At 43.5% G+C, this 19,186-nt stretch overlaps 1 protein-coding gene across 9 annotated transcripts in view; it reads left to right on the forward strand.

Annotated features, from left to right (window-relative positions):
* The first annotated feature begins 959 nt into the window (after positions 1–959).
* TANC2 (tetratricopeptide repeat, ankyrin repeat and coiled-coil containing 2) overlaps positions 960–19,186 on the forward strand; it is a 196,021-nt gene continuing 177,794 nt past the window's right edge. For 5 of the 9 annotated variants that reach the window (XM_042048993.1, XM_042049277.1, XM_042049344.1 and 2 more), the window contains exon 1: positions 1,063–1,573. The gene's annotated coding sequence lies outside the window, so the exon portion shown is untranslated. Of the gene's footprint in view, positions 1,017–1,062; positions 1,574–19,186 lie in introns of those variants that run through there. The other 4 variants (XM_042049142.1, XM_042049512.1, XM_042049611.1 and 1 more) reach the window with 2 other exon arrangements.

Raw genomic sequence — 19,186 nt, forward strand, 5'->3', positions numbered from 1 at the left:
TGAGGGTGTTCTCACAGCAGACCCGTGCCCACATGTGCAGAGGTACCTGGAGTAGCACACAAGCACCAGGGCCATCGTGTTCCATCGCCTCATGACGTGCCAGTGCCCAAAGGTCCCTCTGGCAGCCCTGGCCGAGCGCTACCTGCAGGAGCAGGTTGAACCCTCAAAGACGGCTTTGGCGTCTAGGGCCTGCGCAGGTGCTGACAGAGCCTGGAGCTACCTGAGGGCTGTTTCTGGCCCGTGGAGCTGCCCTGGAAAGTGGCTCCTGCTCCCTCCCTTGTGGGCAACCCTCCCCGCAGCTCACAGAATCATACAATGGTTTGGGTTAGACGGAACCTTGAAGACCATCCAGTTTGAAGCCATTCCCCTTTGTCCTGTCACCCCAGGCCCTCGTAAATAGCCTCTGTCCATCTTTCTTGTAGGCTCCCTTCAGGTAGTGGAAGGGGCAATTAGGTCACCCCTGGTTTCTTCTCCAGGCTGAACAGTCCCAATTCTCTCAGCCTTTCCCCACAGCAGAGCTGCTCCAGCCCTCTGATCATCTTGGTGCCTCCTCTGGACTCCCTCCAACAAGTCCATGTCCTTCCTGCGCTGGGACCACAGGGCTGGAGGCAGCTCTGCAGGTGGAGTCTCACCTGAGCGGGGCAGAGGGGCCCTGGATCTGCTGCCCGCAGGGGTGGGGAGGCAAGCCAGGGTACGATCGGCTTTCTGGGCTGCGAGCGCACAGGGCTGGGGCACGTCCCGCTTCACAGCCACAGCCACAGCCGCAGCCGCAGCCGCAGCCACAGCCGCAGCCGCAGCCGCCGCGCTCCCCCCGCCCCGGCGCATCCCGCCCGGCTGCCCCCGCCCCGCACCCGCCAGGGCACTGCCCCCGCCCCACGGGACCCCGCCCTCCTCCTGCCAAAGTTTCCGTCGCTGGCCGGGCGCGGGCGCTGTTCCCTCGCTCCCGCCCGGGGCTCAGTAAAGGCGGCAGGGTGTCAGCGAGGCGCATCCGCTGCCGCCCTCCGCAGCCGCGCCAGGTACGGCCGGATAGGAAAGGGAGGGGAGGAAAAGGAAAGGAAGGAAAGGCAATGCGCGCAGCGCGGAGCCGACAGCACCCGCCCCCGGCGCAGGTTACGCTCGGGAGGACCGCGGCGCGCCTGTTCTGTACAGCCGTGCTCCCGTCATGAAAACGCGCTTGGCCGCGCCCCTCTGTGCGCTCATGGGGGGTGGTGGGTAGGGAGCCTCGGGAGCGCGCGCGCCCGCGCCCCGCTTCCCTTCTCCGCCCTCCGCGGGCTCCCGTGAGACGGCGGCGAGCTCGGAGCGACCGAGCGAAAGAGCCGGGACAGGGAAGAGGAAAGGGCCAGGGGAGGAGCGGCCGTCCCGCGGGGAGGCCGCGGCGGGCGCGGCCGAACAGGCGGAGGGGGCGCTGTAGCGGGCGGGCGGGCGGTGAAAAAGCCGCCGAGGAGGGGCGAGACCGGCCGCCCCCCGCCCCCTCCCCTTCGGGCGCGCGCTCGCCGCGGCCGTTCCCGGCGATGCGGTGAGAGGGAGGCGCAGCCGCGCTCTGTGAGGGGCCGCCGGGAGCCTCCCGTGCCAGGTAAGGACTAGCAGCGCGCCGGGCGCGAGGGTGCGAGTGAACCCCCGCGGCCACAGATGGGCGGGGTGGGACACGACGGGGACACACCTTGAGGGGGCAACGCCCGGCGATGTGGCGGGGGCGGGGGGGGGGAGAGATCACGACCCCCGCCACGCCCCTCCCGCGGGCGGGGGACGGGGCCGAGGGGATCGCAAAAGCAGGGCGGGGATGGGGGGGGTTCCTCCCCGTGATTGCCGGGAAGGGGGGAGCCGGCGCTGTCGGTGCCTCGCTAATTCAACCGGGATGCGGCGGCGGCGAGCGCCGGGAAAGGCGGGGTCGGCGCGAGCAGCGAGTTCCTCAAAATTCTGTCTCTTCAATGAGTAATGGACTATTTTGTTTAAAAAGAAAGAGGCCGGCCAGGGTAGAGTGATCGGTGTTTATTCCGCCCTGCGGAATGCCGATCCATCCCCTCGGGCCCGGGGGAGGCCGTTCTCCTCGCCCCGTGTTTCGCGGGAGGTGCCGCAGGTACCGCACACGTGAGGCGAGCACGCCGCCCTCGCCCCCGCTGCTGCGGGCACCGGGAGGGTTAAACCCCCTCCCTCTGCGCCCTCTGAGCAGTGAGTAAGGCGTGTGGAGCCTAATGACACACGCTGTCTCTCCGTTACAGGCGTGGGTTGGTTGTTGGGGGCTAAAATGCAAAAAAGCAGTGCGAGATGATGAGGCAGACGGCGCTCAGATGGGTGTTTTGGAAGAAAAAGGTGGATTCTCATCCCCGTGTGTGTTGGGAAGTTCCGGAGCTTCTGTTGGTGAGCTGGTTTAGACAATGATGAACCAGTGTGGGTTTTAGACTTTTATACAGGTGATATTAGTGCAACGAAAATGAAATATCTGGAGAATTTAAATAAATTATGGAGGCTAATTAGCACTGCTGGAGAGTGCAACATAGCTACGGTATGGAAGCAAAGGCAAATTAATGTTGGATTAGGAGGAGAAGAAGAAATACGGCGAACGTGCCGTGGAGAGCAACAACATGGCCAGGAGATCCTGCCAGCAGCATTGCTCAGGCTAGAGCGTGGAACGATTCCCGCAAAATGCTAAAGGTTGGGTGTTGCCTATTTTTCTTACTTAATCCTCAGAACTTAAATTCCAAACCTGCACCTGGGAACATCCATTCCTAAGGTGTGAATTAAAAAGGAAAAATGAGCTGGTGTAATAAGTGCCATTTGGTGAGAATGTTCTGAAGAGGATTTGCTGGCTACAGTCACATGAGGCTTTTTGCTGCGTGGTGAGAGACACCTTAGATTATGGGCAGTTGGTGTGGAGGAATGTTTACCTAGGAAATGCATGATAGACCTGTGGTTGAATGAAGAAAATACAATATACTGCCACTTGCCATAATCAAAATCTCATTTTTTTGGCTCTGCAAACAAACTGTTGGTGGAAAGAGAGCAGTAATGTTTAGGCAAAGACTATCTTAGCCAGTTTGAGGTCTGTGGCTTTTATGACTCTGGGGCTTCTAAGAAAATAAACAAACTACTTAGAGTTGTGCTTTTTTTTTATAGTAACTCGTCCTAAGGGCATCGTGAAAGACAGTGTTCTCCAAATTTACCCCAATTTCATTGGCGTGGCAGGGTCGTATCCTGTTTGGATCTCTGTTGTGGCCATAGAATATTGGAGCATACTGGCCTGCAGTGTAGACTTGTAATTACAATGTGAATTACTGGTTATATATTCAAGGTAACTGGATGACTAATATAATTTTATAAAATAAGCTCCTTATCAGTATTGATTGCATTGTGGCAATTCCTCTCTTGTTCTCGTCTTTCTGTCTTTTCCATTGGTTTTCCCGTGATCCTGTTGTGTGCTTCCGGGTTGTTTTAAATTTCAGGTTGCATACGCTAGATTTACTTTCAGTTAAACCTTTTGAAATACCAGTGATATATATGTTGATGGTGAGAAATCCATGTGCACACCTGTTACGTGCAGGAAATTTTTACAAGATGAATTTTTTAGTACATTACAGACAAGCATCCCTGACCTCCTGCTTGCAAATTCTCACTCATTAATATTAATGACCACAAATGCAAATGGTATAAGGCCCAAATGTGTATCGTGCACAGCATTATGCACTCTGAGGTCTGCAGGTTTTGGTTTATATATATTTCCAGAAGAACACTTTAATGCCAGGCCTGCTTGTGACACTGTTAAGTATCTTAAGTATAAATCTATGTATTCATTAGTTTATAATCTTGTATTTTGTTTAATTTCAGAATGCTCATTAAGATTTGTAGTAGTATATCTTACTTTTTTGTTAGACAGCAAAAGAAAAACAATAGGAAGGAAGCCAGAAAACTAAAACAACCCCTTGGTACAACAAAAAAAATGGACTTGTGACCTTCCCGAATTTGTGCATGGTTTTTCTCATTAGAAAAAGAGAAGGCTTATGTCCTTCCTTATGTTTTATCAATGTTTGCCTTTTCTAGAGGTGGTTAAATGTGAGATCAGCTGAGAGCCTGGTAACACCTGTAATCCCATGTTTTGCAATGTTAAAAAAAATCTTCTGCTTTTAAATTTTTTCAAAAACACAATCTTTATTTCTTGTCTTTTTGATGTATAAGCATTGAGTCTTTCAACTTTTGAGGATGAATTTTCTTTAGAGCACAATGGTTACTTCCTTTGACAAGATAATTTTCTTTGACATCCAGACAAGCAAAGGGCTTTGAGTGTCATTTCTTGACGAGGTTAGGCAGATTTTAAGAAGTTGTGCCGAATCAGTAACCTCTCATCCTTGTTCTCCCACCCGCAGTGTTGGGGACCCTCTGTCTTGTGCTGTGTTGAGCTTTTGAGCGGCTGTTGTGCGAATGACAACTATTTATTTTGTGGAGTTCATTTCTTGCTGGATTGACAAACTGAGCTTGACCTGTGGAACGTGAAAGTGGCAGGAGGAGGATGCAGGAGTAGGAAATAGAGTGGCCGGATCTATCCTTTATGGCAGCCCTGAGCTCTCTGCGTGGTTGATGCCAGCTGGGAATTTGTGTCCGGAGTATTGCACAAAGCCTTAAAATGGCACCTTTTGGTGTACAGGGAGTGAAGGGTTTCTGTTTAGTGCTACACAAACACTGATGGTCTCGCGGCCTTTGTTACATCGTTGGTTATAACCCTCGCAGTCAACCCGATCAGTAATTTCAGGTTGTCCTGTGCTTTGTTTCCAATGTGATAAATATGTGCCAACCTCTAGAAGTTCTTTCAGCGTCAATAGGACGTGTGAAGCTCTGTGGTGACACAGGACACGGTGACATTACCAGCAAGGGCTTTGGGAGGTCACCATGGTTGTCAGTGGTAACAGAACTGAACCCACTGGTTGTTTTTGACTCTTGTAGTTCAAGTCTTCAACCAAAACATGGCCCTGTGTGAGCTACTGCGAAGAAAATTAGCTCCAGCCCAGAATGGCACCTTCGTTTTAACTTGAAGGCGGTGATGCTTTTTCCTGCTCTGAGTGGAAGGCTTATTTACTAAAAATGTTGTGCTTTTTGCCCTCTTCCTCTCCCACCCAGCTTGTTGCTTTGTAAAGATGAGGATTATTTAGCTTTACTGAGGAAGTAACCTGAGGTAGGAATTCTTAAGAGCCAATTTGGCAGAGGCACATGTAGATACTTGAGGAACATACAGGATCCCAGTGAGTTCATGTTACTATTCCTATACGGGCAGGTCTCTGCATGCTGCCGGAGCCCTGGTGCTGCTGAGGAGCGATGTTGTGTGAGCTAATGGCAGGGGAGTAATCTGGGAGAGTGCTGTTGTCTCTTGAACTGGCATCACTAATGAAGAGAGTGATGAATCATGCATGCTAGCATTTCAGCTCTTACCAGTATTTGTTATTTATTTGTCCTTTATGAAAAGAACGTATTTGTGATTGAAGGAGCATCTTCCTGAGCAGACTGGGAGCTCTGCAGGGTGAGGGCAGGCTTGCTGTTAATTTTGCTGTTTGGCTGGGGAGGGATTTGTTGTTAGAGATCTTTCAGACACATAACTTCAGAGTCTTGGAGCAACTTGTTGCTCATTAGTTGTTCACTTGTACTTAATGAGAAGGAATCGAGTGGTATGTCCGGAGTGGAGGTCCTGGGACAGATGAATGATCCTTTCTTGCACCACAAGCAGTTCCATTCATGGTGCCCCATTTCACAGAAGTTACAGAAAAGTCATCTGATGAGCATTTGTGACCTTACTGTGCTGATCAAAGCGGAGCAGGCTCAAAGCTGTGTTTGTTCTTCGCTGTGCTTCGAGCGTATGCAAATACCGAAAGCATGTCTGCCATTATCCCGGCCTTCCCAGAGCTTAGAAGAATGGAGACAAGCCTTCTTGCTGCTCTTTCCTCAAGTTTTTAATTTGTACATTTGTGATCATTTCTTTTAGAGCAGGTTGCATGTGAGACAGCAGAGGTCTGCTCGTCATTTGGAATTACTTGTCTTTACATCCAGATTTCCGTATGTTCTGGTTTTTTGCCATTGGAATAGCTGACTTGGTTTTCAGAGATCAGTGACCCTTTGCAGATTTCCAGTGTGTAATACTTAAAACCTGAAGCTCATATCACACCACTAATGAAATTCAGCTGACTAGTTGAACTACATCTTTTACCCTCATCTGCAGGGAATATTTTTAAGATTAAAATATAGAATAGCTTGACAGTTGAGGAGAAGTTCCCAAATAACAATGAATAGGGTAAATGCATCGCTTTTCTCCCAGTTCCTCACTTTCTTGGTGAATTTTCAATTGTCTTATTTTTACTTATATCGGCTGTAATTGCTAATTATGGTTGAATTGTAGTGATCTCAAATTTAAGATCTGTAGTCATCTCATTAATGAAAGAAGTATTTTGGATAGGTGAATCATTATTTGCAGTACAAATCACACTGAGTATTTCTTATTAATTAAGAAGTGTGAGAAAAGAGATGGTTAATTTGTATTTTATGATGGGGAGCTTCCTGTTTACTTACTTACTTTTAAGTATTTTGGGTGTTTATTTGGTTTTCCCCTTCATGCCTGTACGATTTCCATGGCAGGTACAATAATATTTGACAGATTGCTGCTGTTTTTCTGAAATTCAGATTATTTTCTGAAATTCAGATTTTTTCTGAAATTCAGATTATTTAAGCAAAATGCTTTTATAAAGCAATCAGTAGGAAACATCTCTGCTGCAATTTATATTTTTTATATGCCTTAATGAGTGAGGCTTTTATATGGGTGTGAATGGTTTCTTGCCTTTGTTGTGTTCTCTTCAGGTGTCTTTCTTAAAAATTCGTGTTTTCCTCATGGTTTGGATGAGAAACATGATGAGCACATATGAAACGGAGAAACCATCAGTGCATACGAAAAATACCAAAATTAAAGACAGTGTGAAGTATCTTTCAGAATGACAGTTTGAATATTTATAGTGTTGGTGGTTCAGAAAGCAGTTGTGCATTGCCTCTAATAGGCTGAAAAGCATTAACTGATATTCTTGAAAGTGTCCTAATATCTGTAACGTGGAAACAATTATGGTCTCTTCTGTTCCTGCCAGTCACCTTGTGGTAATCTGGACTTCCTTGGAGGTGAATTTTCTGTCCTTGAATTGTGGAGAGTGGAGCTCATTGAGCTCGATCCTGTGGTCAGTGTTTTAACAGTCGGCTTAAATATTGGTAGTAATATAACTACTGTATTGATGGGCTCTGATGCCATGCTTAGCATTTCCAGTGGGCTGGCATCTGGCTGAGGTTATGAAACACTATTTCCAATGAAGTCAAGGAAAAAATACCAGGAAAACTGGGAGAAGACACCGAAGAGGAACAAATGTGAATTGATTCCTGGTCTTGTATCTGGACGTAAAAGTGTTGGAGCATTTAGATTCTTTCTGCATTTGTTAGATGGAATATTGCTTATTGGCTTTATTATTTTAGAGAAGCAACACAAAAGGGAATAGGGCTCCTATTTCCTGCTCTTTGAGGAAGTTTTGCCTGCCCTGTCCCATCATCCAGCCGGCGATTGCTGCTGAAAGCTGGTGGTCTCTCAGCTGTGCTGAACCAGATGTCTGGGTGTAAGGTAAAAAGAATAATCACATTTTACTGCCTTCCTCCTGGTGTTCTTGCCCTGAAATTGCTCACTGGTAGAGCTGATTAAGCAGAGTTAACAGTCCTGTTTTGCCCCACCGGTCTGGGACAGGAGGTTCTGGTGCTGCCTTTTTCCATCAATAACAGTGAGCTTCTGCTATTTTGCCTTCTTGGGTTGGATCTCCTAAAGGTGGCATTTTCAATGAAGAAATAGAAGAAAGTAAAGGAGCGATGTGCAACCAGAGTGTGCTGAACGGTGAAGTGTGCACATTCCTGTGGTCGGTCCTTTTATTTACCTCTTTAATAACAGATGATTTTCCCTTTTGCCTTATCTTCCATTGTCTCGTGTAGGATTACTCTGTCTAGAAATTATTTTTGATAGTAGGGTGTCCTTAATGTTCCAGATAGCGGTGTGAAGAGGCCTACTAACAAGAAGATAAAGGTACAAAGTGCTTTTGTAGAAATGAGTTCCATGTTTGTAATGCTGAGAGATACCAGTGGGAAAGCCTGTACGTTCTGTAGTTCGCCAGGACTGGGGGATGGCAGCATTTGTTTATGTATCTGTGGTGCTTGGAATTTGAAATTGGTCAAAAAAGTGTTGTCTTTTCAGGCCTAATACCCCTGTGCTACTCCTGTTTCTCCAGGCTCCTTCAGAGCAGGCACATTCCTGGTTCCCTGTCTCAGCTCTGCTCAGTGTCTAGTGCAGATCTGGGAGCAGAAGGGGTCAGTGACTGAGTAGATAATTGGGATAGGCTTAGCCAGGCTGTTCCTGCAAGTGCTCTAGAGGAAAGTCTTCAGCAAAGGGCAGATTAGCAGGCAAACAGATAAACAACTTTCTATCCCTCGGAGATTCTATGGACTAGAATATGGAAGAGTTCTGAGACAGGGAAAACCAAAGTAAAATAGTGAGGATAGATTTTTAGAAATCAGTGATGCTTGGAGAAGAGAGATGGAAGGATGTGTGTGTGCGCGTGTGACTTTTACGAGAGTTGTTAAACTGAGCCTGTGGAGACGTGCAAATGCAAGTGGATATTGTGATTTGAATGATCCAAATAAATGCTTGTGCCTGCAGATTTTGCTGGCTTATCCCAGCTTGCAGGCCCTGGTGTTCTTCATGTGACTTTATTTTTAAGGATATTTGCAAAATGATCTGGGGTCTGGCAGGTATTCTGTGTGTGTAGCTGTGTGCTGTTTGATCTGTTACTTTCTGTGTAAGTTGGGGTCTAATGCTGATTGTCTTTCCCAGCAGCCTTTGCAGTTCTACATAATCTTAGTTTAATAGATAATTTATATTTTATGGAGGGAAAAATCCCCCATTTTCTTACTTAACAGGTTTTTCTCCTCTTACTCAAATGATTTTCCTGTCTAATTTTCAGTGTAAGACTTGACTGGAGGACCCCAGCTCAGTTTCCTGCCGCTTGACACAGTCATTAGTATGAGATACTCAGCTTCACCGTTAGAACATCTATGTTTGATTGAAATTTTTCTGAGCAGCTTTTCATTGGCACCAGCCTTTGGTTAATACCTGCATGGGGGTCATGACATCCCTTGTTTTCTTGTCTTCAGGAGTGGGGATTTAGTGTAACAGGCACCATGAAAGAAAGGACTGTTGTCCGTTGAAGGCTGAAACTTTAATGGAGCTATGTGTGCCCACCCTCTTTCTCTTCAGACTGGTAATATCATCTCTGTCTTGATTTAGAGAAAATGAAGAAGCTGTAATGCTGACAGCAGGCAGTGCTGCTCCACCTCCTCAGCAGAGGTGGAAGGGACCATCTGGCACTATGTGGGTAGCAGTTATCCCAAAAAGTAATAACAGTGGGAGTTCTTGCCAGTTACAAGTTGTGATCACAGGCCAAATGGTGTCATTCTAAATCAGTGTACGTTTTCAAAGAGAAAGAGATGCAAGTATTTATTTTTGCCAACTTGAGAAGTATTTTCAGTCACGGGGGGCTCTGCCGGGGTTTTAGTTGCTGGCATTTGAGAGAAAGTGTGAGGGGAGTAAGTCAGAGGAGTATGGCTGTGATGCCTGCTAGACCAGCTCCTAGGCACTAAAAAAAGTTGGCTTTTTTTTGGTATTATGTAAACCTCGACTTGATTAATCCATGAAACTGAGGAATTTTTTTTAAAGGCTGTGTAAGGGAGTGGTCTGTTGATTTGATTGAGACTTTGCCCAGTGGGAACTGAAGATCTCAGTCCTTCTCTTTGGCACTACTAACTAGTCTTGAACAAGTTGCTGCTGTAAAAGGATAAGAAAAGCCTTGTAATGACGTGAAAAATTCTCTATACTGCTTTTAGAAGCACTTCAGTATGGTGGCCTGTGGTATTTTTGTCGGAAGAGTTGGAGTAGCATAATCAGAAGTGCTGTACAGTGGATGCAGAGCTGGTTAACAGGTTGCTTAGTAACCCAGATGGAGGAATTGAGAGAGTACTGGTAAAACCTGTGGATGGCATTGCCTTTCAAGGTGTTGCAGGGATAGGAAGAAAGGATTCAAACGGATCTTGAAAAATCAGAAGCTTAGAGTATGAACAAGTTAATTTCTCAGCGTTTATTCTGAATGAAAACAGCACTATAAATACAGGAAAACAGGAGCAGCACAAAGTGCTGTAAAACATCTGAAATGAAAATTGAAAAATACCATTTGCATGTACACAGAGCAAGGGAAATTTAGGGGGAGTTGTGAATTTGTGCCCTTGTTCAGACCTGGGTTCTTGTTGCAGACTTGCTCAGACTCCGTCAATGCTACGTATCAGTGTGGAGAAAATTTCTGCGCAGACAAAGAGAGGTTTTCAAAGAGGGCTTTTGTTGGTCTTTATCAGGTTTTCTGGGTAGATGAAGCTGCTTTCCTGTCAGTGTACATTGTCTCTGCACAGGGACTTCGGCCAGGATTTTTCCAGCCCCTGCATAGCTGTAGCTGCAGGAATCCTCACAAAGTGTCAAAGCTTTGCTTCGGACTCTGATTTCACTGATTTCTTTGTATGGGTGTTTTTGGTTTTGGTTGATTTTTTTTTTTTTTTTTTTTTTTTTTTTAACTGCTTCTGCCTCTTGTAAAAGTCCAGAAGCCCAGCCTACCAAATCTAATCTGGTCAATAAAGACTCTGTCCAAGCCTACTGAATGCACCCCTAGTCCTTGCACTGAGTCAGTTTTCCAGGTTGTGTTGCTGTAGTTTGGGTCTTTGGGAGTAGAAATCAGAGTTGAAATTGGTGGGTACATGTGCAAATTTTTAAAGTGAGTTAACAAATGTTATTTTTGTAAGTGTGCGCATGTGGTTTAATCTGTTTACCGAATTATTTCTATTAAGAAATACAGTTTAAGTCAGATAGGAAGGCACCATTTTGGAATAGTCACCTCAGTTAATTTCTTGTGAGAAGTTTCAGCACTCACGTAAACCAAATCCATGGGATGTCTTGTAGGTACCTGACGCAAATGTATACTGTATGCTCTCTAATGTTGCTTGGTTACAATTAAAATTTTGCACTAAGAAAGCCATTATGATTAACTTCAACTTTTGCATTGCTTTTGTCCTCACAGACAGGCAGCTGAAAAAGCAGATCAGGCCCTACGAGGGGCTGGCTGTCACTTTTACTGGAGACATGCGCATGTGTTTTTGTGTAGTCAAGGTTTTTGACTCCAGCATAACCACTAAAAATCAGATGCAAATAAACATTCTTCATAAATGGAGGCAAATGGAAAACCTTTCCAAATTTGGATAAAACAATCTTTAAAGGAAGATTAAATCATGTCACATAAGCTTATTTAGCTGTTCATCATTATCCGGAAACCGAGCAACCGTACAGACGTTCCAAGTCATGAGTCTGTCTTTATGTACCGTGTGCTCTGGGTTGGTTTTCCTCAGTTTGAGAGTAATTTAATATGCAGAGTAATCTCGTAGTATTAATGGTTACCTGTTTAGCTGTAGATGCAGTAGAGCTGAGTGTGGATGTGGGGATTTATTTACCCTTCTCAGATGTCACATTCTGCCACCTGTGCTCTTGTGTCTGATGGACGCGAGTGCTGACTGCAATCTGCAGTTCTGGAATTTGGGCAGCTTAAACCTCTCCTGTCAGCTGTCTGTACTATAAATCCCCAGATTTATATCTGCTGGCACTTTCCTCATAGTCTAGACACTTGTGCTGAACTTCTGTGTGAAGCCAGTCCTGCCTGCTTACATTCAAGAAGTGTCTTTCTGTATTGTATTAAGAGCTTATCCATATGCTTCAAGCTTGGAGCGCAGGAAGTCTGCTGGCAGCAGGCCTGCTATTCCATATTCTGAGCTCAGGCTCTTTGTGAATAGTCAGGAAGAAAAAAAAAAAAAAACAACCAACCATAAAGCACGACAAGTTGTTGACTGACTGATTTCTAGATAAGTTTTGCAAGAAAATTTGAATAAATATTAATGTTATGTGTAAGAAATGATGCGGCGTGGCTGGTTGTGGTGTGAACTGCAGGATGTGATTAAAAATGAGACTGAGCAGTGTATAAGGGCTCATTTGGGGAAGAGCAGTCTCCACTTGGGCCTCATTCACTGTGGTTTAGGAGTAAACGTAATGTCTGTTAATTGGAACAGGTTTCAGTGCTGTGAAAAACTATATATGTATTTCCTTTTGACACTCGATACGCTTGGTCGTTGATCATTTATCATGGGAAAGAGCATCTGGTCTTGATTTTTACAATTCATTTAGATCAAGAACTACTTTTTATATATTGTTCTATTTTGGAACTTTTTATGTACAATATGTAATGCTTTCTAACAAAGATTCCAACTTTTTTTACCTCCCAGACTCCCTTCCAGAGAAAATAATTTTGGTTCCACATAGATGGTATATGGTGACTGTTGAGTTCTCTATAAGAAAAAAACCCCAAATCTCCTTGAAACTGAGGCTGACAAAGCCATGGCTATAACAAAGCACTTGTTTCCTGACTGTTGAGGCTGGTTTTGTTTGTGAGATTTTCCAAACCTGGGCTGAACTTTCAAATGGTTTTGGTTTTCTGAGAATTTTCATTCTGACACACCAGCGAATAGAATATCCAAAAGAATATCCTGAATTTCATAAACAAAAACAAAAGGAATAAATTCTGGAGCCTTTTCTAGCTCTCTGCAAGGGTACAGAGTCTGGCTCCGTCACTTCAGTGTATCATAGACGTGACTAGACCAAGCTCAGAAGAATTTAAAAAATAAGCCCATAGTAACATACAGAATTTTGTATAGAAAATAATCTTTGTGGTTTATGGGGAGAAATTGCTTTTTATTTGATATGGTCCATGCTTGTGTATGTTAAGGCAAATAGAATGGTTTTCAAATGTTCTGGAGGGCCTGTGTAGGAAGGAAAGTTCAGTCTCAGCCTGGAATTATTTTGGATAATTCAAAGGAACTACAAAATTGTTGCGTAGGATGCTTGTTTGTGTTTTTAAGATGCTCTGTAACACATCATTCACACCAAATATAGCTAGAGAGAGCCCAGTAAAAAGCACTGTGTGTCCGTTCTCCCTCTTGTAAAAACCCGAGTTTCCGTTCCTGGTGTCGAGTTGTTGTATCTGAAGTGCTCGTGCTAGTGGGATTTGAGCTGACTTTTTTTTTTTTTTTTTTTAAATAAAACAGAAACAGTAAATGATTATTGAAAGTATAAATACTTAATAAAATTGAATTTTATTATCTTCTTCCAAATGAGAAACCACTTAAAATATTAATCACTTCACTTACGTGTTTGATGTGCCTAACTTGATGGAAAGATGCAATACCTATAGCTGTTTGCCTTTTAGATAAAGGAAAGATTTCATGTTGTGTTACTTGTATACCTCTGGGAATTCTAGATTTCCCTTGAGGAGATGGATTTTATCTGTGTGCAGCTTGCTGCCAGAGTTTTACTAAATAACATGTAGAAATACGGTAGGCAAAAATGTGGAATACCCTGGAAATACTGTAAGAAAGCGCCAGGAAGAACCTGATATTTTTTCAACTGCTTTTTGTTTGTTTTCCTCCAAAAATTGCTTTTACCCAGTATAGGTATCAGATGGCGAGCTTTTGCGTATTGCTCATTGGAGGAACATCAGCTTGGTTTTCCGTCCTTTATTTGTGCTCTTCCTCCTCCTTCCTCCTTCTCATCCTGCTGTTGTTTTATCTCTGTAGTGTTGTTGAATTGGAGTAGCAGGGCCAGGAATTGACCCTTGGTGCCTCGGGTGCACGGTGAGTTGTGGGTACGCAGCACAGCCTTGGGCAGGACCTGCTGCACAAGCACCACTGATTTCCCTTCTGCTCGTGTGTGCCGAGATCTTCTGAAATGAAACCTTATGTATGAAGTGAAGTCTCCCACCTCCTCAGGCTTAGGTGATTTCTGCTCATTAGTAATGGGAAGGATTTAAGTAAATGATCACACAGGGAGATGCTCCTTCCCACTTTCCTCTTCTGTCTTGCGCAAACTTTTAAACGGTTAAAAGCAGCCATGGGAAGGTGTTTCTACCTGGTCTCGAGGGAATTACGTGTGTGTGACAATTAAGTGACCGTATGAGAAAAGATTCTTCTTCCAAAAGGCTGTGCTGGTGTGCAGGACTGAGAGGCCTTGAGTGGTGTGTTCGCTGTTTGCAGTATCCCCTTCAAAGCACCCTTGGGCTGAGCAAATCTGCTTGTCCTTCATCCTGTTAGCTCTCCCAAAAAGATGTCAGGTTGGCATCCCTGTTCTGAGAGAGTCTATTTTCTGGAAACTCCTGCTTCTGCTCTGTGTCTTTCAGTAGGTTGAAAGGAAATCTTTTTCTAGGATGGCAATCTCTATTTTTCCAGCATCCCTGGATACCTTTCCCTCCTGAGATGACCCAGGGGCTGCCTGTGTGTGAGAGCAATGCTATTTTGTTCTCCCTGACTGTGAGCTGCTCCTGTAGGTGGAGGTCTGTAAATACCAGGGCTTTTATTTCTCACTATTGTCTTGTGTGTCCTGAGGGTGAAGGAAGATGAGGAAAAAAAAAATATTGGAGGAGAACTCAATTAGTGAAGATGACATTGAGGGAGAGAACAACAACAGATGTTTCTGAATTTATAAATGTGTTTCCTGAACAGATAATTGCATGTAAGTAAATATGCAGATAGGCTGGTGGGAAGAGTAACCAGAAAGTGGTGAGTTTAGTAATAACATATTTTGAAAAGCTTGTGTGAAAAAGGCTCCCAATCTCCTAATGGAGAGGTTAGAGAGAAGAAAAGCTTATCTGAAGATTAAGACTGACTTGGTTGAGTGATTTAAAAGTCAAACAGGATTTTGACACATTTATACCTGTGCTACAAATGCCAGTCAACATCCTTTTGAATAGAATGGATCACTGCACTCGGGGTGACTCGCTATCAACGATGGATGAGTGTGCAGCTGCTTTTTCTCCTTGAATGTACATATATTGCCCTTTCATGGCAGCTTGGATCAAAGGTTTTAAAAATTACTATTATTTTCAAATAAATGTGAGGAAAGAAATTTTAAATTTTATTTAATATACTTTTCACAAGAATTTGTTAGCATTACGTATGTGGGGCAGTCGTTAAGGGGGTGGGTGCTGCTGGGACTGAGCTGTAAGGAATGTAGCTATGTATTTGTTTTAGATGAAAATTGCCTGGTGTTACAGATGCATTTCTCTTATCTGCAAGGCAGACAGGCTTGAGATTGAACTGGAATAGAATCAGCGTTCTTTTTCTAGACGTCCTCATAGTAAAGATTATAGGTCACCTTTTGCTCTAAGCAACATCTTCTCAGTGGATGTTTAGTGGATTTTCACATCTTTAATTATTAGCTGAGCGTTGGAAGCTGGTAAATCCTCATGACTTTTTTTTTCCCCAAGTTCCTCTGAGTTTACCCTGTTGTTTATGTGTATTTGTAATAAGGTCTTTGGGACTTGGTGTCTAGTTGACTGCAGCCTTTAATAGAGAATTTTATATGGTTTCCCTTTTTCTAACAATTTGATTAACTCCTTTAAAATTTTCTGTTTGTATGTATGTGTATGTATTTATAGCCATAATTTATATTCTGCAGTAGTCTGGAAAAATGTAGCAAGGGTACATTTAGAGAGGACTAAGTAGAATTTCTTAGCTGGCAGTGGGGAATGGCGTAAATTACTCTTCAGTAGTAGACATTAATCTGTCTAATTGCTGCCTGAGTTTTCTACAGATGTTTTAGAGCAAGCTAGTAAAATGTGTCCTGACACAAATGATTCTGTACAAACAAAATTGAGAGTTAAAGAGAAGGGGTATTGTTAATAATATTGAAATTCATTCTGTATCTTCTTCTTTTAATTACTTCAGGGGTGTAGTTATTTTAATTTCGCTTGCATAGATCAAACTGAGCATTCAACTTTACTGCCAACATAGTGTGATTACTTAAAGCAGGTGGAGTTTGTAGCAAAAGCAGCCGGTGAAGAAATTCTTTCCTGAGCCTGCTGACAGATCTTATTTATTAACTGTTGCAATCGAGTCGTATAATAGTAATTTTGTAGCAGTAATAACTTTCTGGAAGGATTTCAAGTTAGGAATCTAATTCTCTACTGTCAAATTAGCTAGAACTAACACTGAATCTGTATTATATTTCACATGTTGATACGTTATTCAAACTGTGTTGGGAAAGTATAGTTCTGGATATAGTTTGTAGTGGTAGCCTGTGAACCCAGCCTACACAAATTGGACATGAGCAGAAATAATTAAAAAGTTGGTTTTTTTCTGTAGGTTTTGGTGCTGTGGCAGAGCTGCTGTATGAAAGGATATATGCACCTGTGTGTGAGAACCTTTCCCAAGTTACCTTAGGCATGACTGGAACACCAAGCACCTTGTATTAATCTTTTAACGATGATATTCACTGTTAAAAAAGTGTATTCTAGGATTTAGGTAGGATTCCTGTACTAATGTGGTGACAAACTGCAGCTGCAGACAGATGGAGGTGGTTTCATACTGATCCTTGTGCCTGGTCACAGCTTCCCTTAGGTGCGAGGAGAGAGTGGCAGCATTTAGTTGCACCTTTAAAAACAGAAAGTGCAGGAATTTGTTGCGTTCTGGCAGTAACATTCAGAAATAGGCTGGTAGAGGCTGGACAAAAAGTACTTGCACATGAAAGAGCGATGCAATCTCCCAATGCATTCCATTGGAGCCTTCTAGAGCCATTTTACGTGTTGGTTTTCCTCCCCAGGTAATGTCTGTGGGCGTGGCTTTGGAGGGCAGTCGTGGAAGCGCTTGGAATGGTGCTGGGCTGGGATTCTACTCAGTTACCAATTTTACATCCTGCACTTCTCAGGGAATGCCTCATTTGCATGTTGTCAGCAGGAGAAAGAGACGATGTGACCAGAATGGGAACTTAAACCTGAAATACTGTTCTTTGTGGTATTTCTCTGTCATTTGACCCGGCACAAGAATCCAGGGTGCTGGTGTTCTGTTGCTGCATGTCTGCACCAGTTTTATTCTGGTGTGGCCGTGGTTTCCTGTCTGTCCTGTTCAATACTGACTTGTCCTTGCTGTGGATTTCTCTGAAAAAGCTAAAACTTGTAGAAAGCATTTAGCCTCTGTGACAGCTTGAGTTGTCTTGGTGCAGGCTCCAAGGGGAACTGCTCATAGCTGTAGTGGAGGATTGAAGCAGAGACTTGGAGAGGAAGAGTAACTAAAAATGGAAAGAGAGAAATAAGGACCATAATGAGGCAGGTACAGGAGCTATGGTTGAGAAATGTTGTTTAAATGGCCCTCTTGAGTTTTCTCTTTAATAAAAATATTATTCTCTTTAATAAAAATATTTTCCGTTAATATGTTTTTTTCATGTTACTTGTGTTTTCCCTTAAAAAAAAAAAAAAGCTAATCTGTATGTATGTTACCCATGACAATTAAATGATCGGATTACAGAGAAAAAGACCCCAAATGTTAGAATATTGTTCCAAAATTCCCATCCCTGGAAGTGTTCAAGGCCAGGTTGGGTGGGGCTTGGGGCAACCTGTTCTACTGGGAGGTGTTCCTGCCCATGTCAGGGGGTTGAAACAAGATGAGCTTTAAGGTCCCTTCCAACCTAAACCATTCTGTGATTTTATGACTCTGTGGTTCTAAAAGTAAATTGAACTTTAAACTTATTTTTGTGGGTAAGTTTAAAAATAGAATGCCAGCGACCAATTCTGAATTTTTAATAACCTTTTTACTGAGCTAGCCAGTAGTTACACCTAGAGGTAGATTGACTGCTAAGGTACAACTTTAAATTCTAGTTTTTAGAATAGTTCCACAATTTAAAAATAATTAGTTACCCAGTGTGTTTCTTAATATATATTTATATTATGCATTTTTGTTTGCTAAACATAGCTATGGTGGAATGACTGTTGTAAGTTGGTATTTAGAAACATCCTTTGACCTGTGCTTTAACAATGTTTTAAACTGTGGAAGTGCTTAATCTTTCACCTTTAAATATGATGTGTGCTTCAGGAAGCCTCTTTATTCTGGTGCAAGTGGAAGAATCTTTGTTTTTCTTGAAAGAGTAGCATAGGGACTACAACAAAACCTTGCTATTTGTGCCTGTGTGTATTAATGTACTAAAAGTAATTATTATACAAAAAGTCACTCATGAGCAGAGTAACCTTTTAACAGGAGGGACCTCAGCTTGACACTGAAGGAGTAATTTTAGGTTCACTGTTGACTCAGTTGAGATTTCCTTATTCTTGTTTCTTTTTTTGGTCATTGTTACTCTGTGAATCTCTCCTGTAATGGGCTGCAGGAGCAGCGGAGGAAATGATCTTCCTATACCCGGAAAACCAAAGGCAAACATGCTATTGGCTCTGCAGAATGAGCTTGCTGGGAGAAGGAAGATTTTTTTTCCCCCCCCCCCCTTCTGCGAGCTTCATTTACTATAATCTTAATTGCCTGGACTTTACAGAGGAGAGAAATGACTTCTTAGTCATCAGCCTTCCTGTGTTTTCCCTTGTTATTTTAATAGTTTCATCTTAAAGGAATTTTTGAGATCTATATCAGTTATGGAGGGACATCAGTTATGGCTCAGTGGTTTGGTTAATAGAAAATTACTTGTAAATAAATGAAATCAAGAAATTTTCCTAAGAGTCACTTTTGATCCTTTTCAGTTGTTTTGTGGGAGTTTCAGTGCTTAATTAATTTAGAAAAATTCCGCATTTGTGTTTAAGCGAAATGTGAGAGTTAAATTCTTGTTGGTTTTCCTGGAAGAAAATCAAGTTGCTCATGCACCCATCAGTGCTGTGTGAGAGTCTCGTTTCCATGTAGCTCTGGCAGTGCTCGGAGCATTGTGTGGTCCCTCAAGGCTCTGAGCTGTTTCTGCTGCAGGTGGGGTCTGAGGCGTGGCAGGCACCGCCGTGGCTGTGCGCTGTGTAAGTGAGGAGGATCTTGCTTTAGGTGTAAAGGAGGGAATACAGTGCTTTTACCAGGGTAGAATAATGCTGGGGATAAGTGAAGGAGCTCAGTGTGAGTATCTGAGTATCTTCTGATGGAGCTGGGTTTTAAACTTCTTAATTGATTTTATTTAAATTTTAAAATGAAGACCTACATTATGGTAATGATAACAGGGCCTGAAATATCAGTTGTAATTAGCTGAAGTCATAGC

This window comes from Corvus kubaryi, unplaced genomic scaffold (assembly GCF_017639235.1).
Source record: "Corvus kubaryi isolate FWS band 111438036 unplaced genomic scaffold, C.kubaryi_AGA036_p1.0 123, whole genome shotgun sequence".
In the NCBI taxonomy this organism is placed as follows: domain Eukaryota; kingdom Metazoa; phylum Chordata; class Aves; order Passeriformes; family Corvidae; genus Corvus; species Corvus kubaryi.